This window comes from Penaeus japonicus, unplaced genomic scaffold (assembly GCF_977035675.1).
Source record: "Penaeus japonicus unplaced genomic scaffold, GWHDUDI00000001_assembly GWHDUDI00000026, whole genome shotgun sequence".
Classification (NCBI taxonomy): domain Eukaryota; kingdom Metazoa; phylum Arthropoda; class Malacostraca; order Decapoda; family Penaeidae; genus Penaeus; species Penaeus japonicus.
The window spans coordinates 7753264-7758263 of NW_028234428.1; positions in this window are offsets into that span (position 1 = coordinate 7753264).

A 5000-nucleotide genomic window follows, 5' to 3' on the forward strand; every position below is an offset into this window, starting at 1 on the left:
TATTATATATATATAGATATATATATATTATATATATTATATATATATATATACATATATATATATATATATATATATATATATATATATATATTTTTATATATATATATATGCATGTACACACACACACACACAACACACACACACACACACACACACACACACACATATATATATTATTTATATATATATATATTAGATTTTTATTTATATATATATATTATATATCATGCATGTTCATATATATATTTTATATATATATATTATATTTATATATATATATACTTTATATATATATGCATGTCACACTCACACACACACACCACAAAATCTCACACACACTCAACACAAACAGATAAGATATATATATAATAGTATATATATATATTTAATATATAACATATCTACATATATGCTATGTATATTGATATATATATATATATATGCAAACATACATATATTATCTATTTATATATATATAACAATTGATATAGTATAGCAATACTTTATTATTTATATGAGTATATATATCGTTAGTATATATATAGGGTATATACCTTTTTAAATAGTTATATATATATATATATATATATATCGATATATATATATATATATATGTGTGTGTGTGTGTGTGAGTGTAGTTGAAGTTGGGAAGTGAAGTTTAGCTGAATATGTATATATATATATAATACAGACATATTATATATATAGTATATATATATATATAGTATATATATTGATATATATATATATATATATTATATATATATATGTGTATACAGTCAGCTATACAATATATATATATATGTATATATATTATATATAGAATATATAAATATAATATATGATATCTTTAAGTATATATATCATATATTTATATTAATAATATGGCATGTATATATTATTATGATTATATATAAGTATATATATATGAGTGAAATATATATATCTATATATATATATATATGAACTATATATACTAATATATATCCTGGGGAGGGAATATATTTCATATTATATATTCATAGGCCGTTCATACATATATAAGGCATATATATAGTGTATATATAGGTATATATATATATATATATATATATATATATATATATATATATATATATATATATATATATATTTATCAATAAACACACCAAATATTCCGCCAAGTGTACACTTCTTTGAAGAAGGTAGAAAACAAAAGTCAGCCAAGGCACAAGACCCATCAAGAGAGCTCAGTGGTTTTTCGTTCCACAGACCTTGTTTATTCTGAGGCTGTTAACTCGATTCCCGAATGACTGGAGGTTCCATGTACAGCAAAGGTTTTGTATTTTTTTTAGGCGAAGGAAAATGTTCTTTGCCGCAGAGGACAACAATTTTTATACTATACCATTTGAAGAAATATTCGAATTAAAAGTAAAGCTATTAGTTTTGGGGAGAATTCTCGGAGACAAAAAGAAAACTATCGACCAGGAAGAGTCCTTTTCAAAGCTACGGAAATTGTATACAGGCTACATGTTTAATATGTTGGATGATCATATTGATAGAAGTATAGGTGAAGCTACCCGTGCACATTGTCAAAAATTATATGTGTATCTAGTCTATCGTATCTTTCTATTCGAATCTATCGATTATCTATCTATCTATCTATCTATCTATATTGATATATATATATACTTATATTATATATAGATAGATAGATGATAGATAGATATATGTATATTTTAGGCATATATTTCATAAGTGTCATTATAATATATAGGTATATTTATATAGTGATATATATATATTGTTTATAATATTTTAGATTTTCTATTATATACACACATAACACATAAGTGAATGTGATATCCATGCACTCACCACACACACAAACATACAGAGGATACACCCCCCTCAAATGAGGAGATTCAGTAGGTGTAAATATGAATCTATCTCTACGATCACACGACATACTATCTAGCACAGCACACGTGTGTGTGTGTTGTTGTGTTATAATATATTATATCTATATATGTGTGTGTGTGTGTGTGTGTGTGGAATATTAACACATTACATATATAGTAGGTAATATATATTATATGATATATTAGGTGTATATATGTGTGTGTGTGTATATATATTAGTATAATTTATATACACATTACACACACACTCACACATGTATATATATACATATATATATATATATATATATATATTTATATAGTGAGTTATATATATATATATATTGATATATATGATATATATATATATGTATATATATAACATGTGGAGTGTGTGTGTGTGTTTTGTGTGTGTGTGTTGAGAGTTATATATATATAGTAGGAATATATATGATATATATTATATATATATGATATATATATAGGTAATTATATATATTTAAATAGGATAAAACACTGCAGCGAAACAGAAAAGGGAAAAACTTGCGGACGTTTCGAACTTTATTTCATGAAAGTTCCTCTTACAGCGCAGAATTGCAATCCAAAAAATGAGATAGAGGAAGTAAATTTAAGGACAAGAATATTTATAGAAAGGATGACCGTAGGGGACAAGGGCTGACTCAGGTGCACTCAGAAGGAGTTTAAGGTCAATTAATCTAGGGGAAAGCTTTTCTACTAAAAAGGATGGTAAGTCATCCAACCCCCATTGGACCAGCACGTCAGAGATTAATATTGGTGAATCTTTTTAATTAAAAGAGATATCCAGGCATCGTTCTTTCATAACGCATGTAGACGATTTGTGAATTAACTGAAACATGATATTCCAATTTAATTGATGCACCGGCATTCACGCCATGTGAAACGAAAACAAGCTTTTGATTCCCTTCGTACCTGACATCACGTTTTATGTTCGCGAGACTTATCCTTCTTTGTCCACACTTCTCTACCCGTTTCACCTATGTAGAACTTCGGAGCTATTCCTTGCAAGGAATAGCGTGTGAAATGCCAGAAAGAAGTTGCCAAGAGTAGCGTTGGACGCATTGGGGTGTTTAATGCAAAAGAGTTTACGCAACGTGTGTAGGATAATGTTGAAACTATTAGTCGAGTATCCACTTTTTTAAGTTAACTGACGCTTGTCACGACGTGACTGAGTTAAAGGCGGAAGCAACGATGTAAGTTATGGACTATCCTTACGCGCGGACTTTAGTTGTGTGCTGAAATAAAATTTGGGAATCTCGCATATGATTGTGTTTTGTTCTAATGAAAAAATAGGTGGTGGGAGCGTGACCCAAGATTCTTAAAAGACTCCATAATGAGCTAAGTTCTCTATCAATAAACTCGATTATCACGATAGATCCTATATGAATCTTTAGAAACAGTAGGCGAGGCTACTGATTTCTTAATGGATTAAAGGATGATATGAGGAATAAAATGATAAGATAATATAGCATCCTTGAGTGGGTTTTTAGGTGGCAGTGTTTGTTAATTCTGTTGATGGTTGGCACGGATTACTGTGTTTTTTGTGATTCATATATAGGAGAGAATATAATATATTTGATATATATATATATATATATATATATATATATATATGTGTTAGTGTAAGTGTGTGTGTGTGTGTGTGTTGTGGGTTGTGTGTGTAGTGTTTATGTGTGTGTGTGTGTTTGTTTGGTGTGTGTGTGTGTCGTGTAGTGTGTTGGTGCAGCGTCGTAGCGTATATATATATATATATATATATATATATGATATATATATAGTATATATATATATATATATATATATATATATATATATCATCATTGACGGGTAGGTCGGTCCCCGACCAGCCGTGGCCCTCCGCACCATAGATTCCTCCAGCCATTCCGGTCTTCTGCCGCAGCCTCATTGGCGCTCAACCATGCTCATGTCGCAGAGCTCGCTGTCTTTACGTCGTCGCGCCAGTACCGGGTTTTGGAGCTTCGACCTCGCTCCTCTAGTGCCAAACACCATTCGGTCAAACTAGCTTTCTTTCAAGGCCCCCGCCACGGAGGAATATGGCCAACAAATGTCAGTTTCCTCGGCGTTTGTGAAGGATGTTTGAGAAACTCCGCTCGCAGTTTATCTTTTGGAGGACTTCTTCGTTTGTCTTCTTTTCAGTCAACAGACAAGCTGATGCGGAGAGAACACGTCTGTAACACCATATTTCGAAACTTTGGATTCTTTTTTTGTCAGATTCTTCCACATTTGAACCCTACCTGACACACGTGTCCAACATTCGGATCCATAACTAGCTATAGAGAAGACAAGAGAATTCAGAAGTCTTTTCTTTGTACAGAGAGAGATGTTCTTATCCTTCCAGATGTTAGTTAGCGCCACCGTAGCATTTCTGGCAATTGCTAGTCTTCTTTTTCTTTCAATGGTGTCATCATAGTTGTCTGTGAAGACCACGACCAAGTATGTAAATTGTTTAACGTTCTGAATATACTCATTGTTGATTTTGATGTTTCCATTGTCATGCTCAGTAGTCTTCCTTCTAATTTTCATTACTTTTGTTTTCTTACCAATAAGCATAAGACGGATTTTTCACTTTCTAATCTAACTCTATCAACTAGATCCTGGAGCTCATCCATGCTACCGGCAATGAGGACAACGTCGTCAGCATATCTCAAGTTGGTAATTTGTTGTCCATGAACAGTGATTGAGTCTTCAAAACCAGATAGTGCTTTTCTCATGATTGCTTCAGAATAGATATTAAAAAGGTGTGGCGAAATTATACACCCCTGTCTGACGCCTTGATCAGTATTAAGCCATTCAGTCAGTCCGTAGGTGGTTCTCACTGCTGCTTTTTGATCGTCATACAGTAAGATGATATGATGGGGGAAGCCCATGGTGTGCATATCTTTCCATAGGATGTCATGTGCCACAGTGTCAAAGGCCTTAGTATAGTCTATGAAACAAAGAAAAAGGTCTTTTCCATATTCACGATTCTTTTCGATTATCATTTTCAAGTTGAGGATTTGGTTTCTTGTACCTCTTCCAGCTCTAAATCCAGCTTGTTCCTCGGCAATTTCTTCTTTC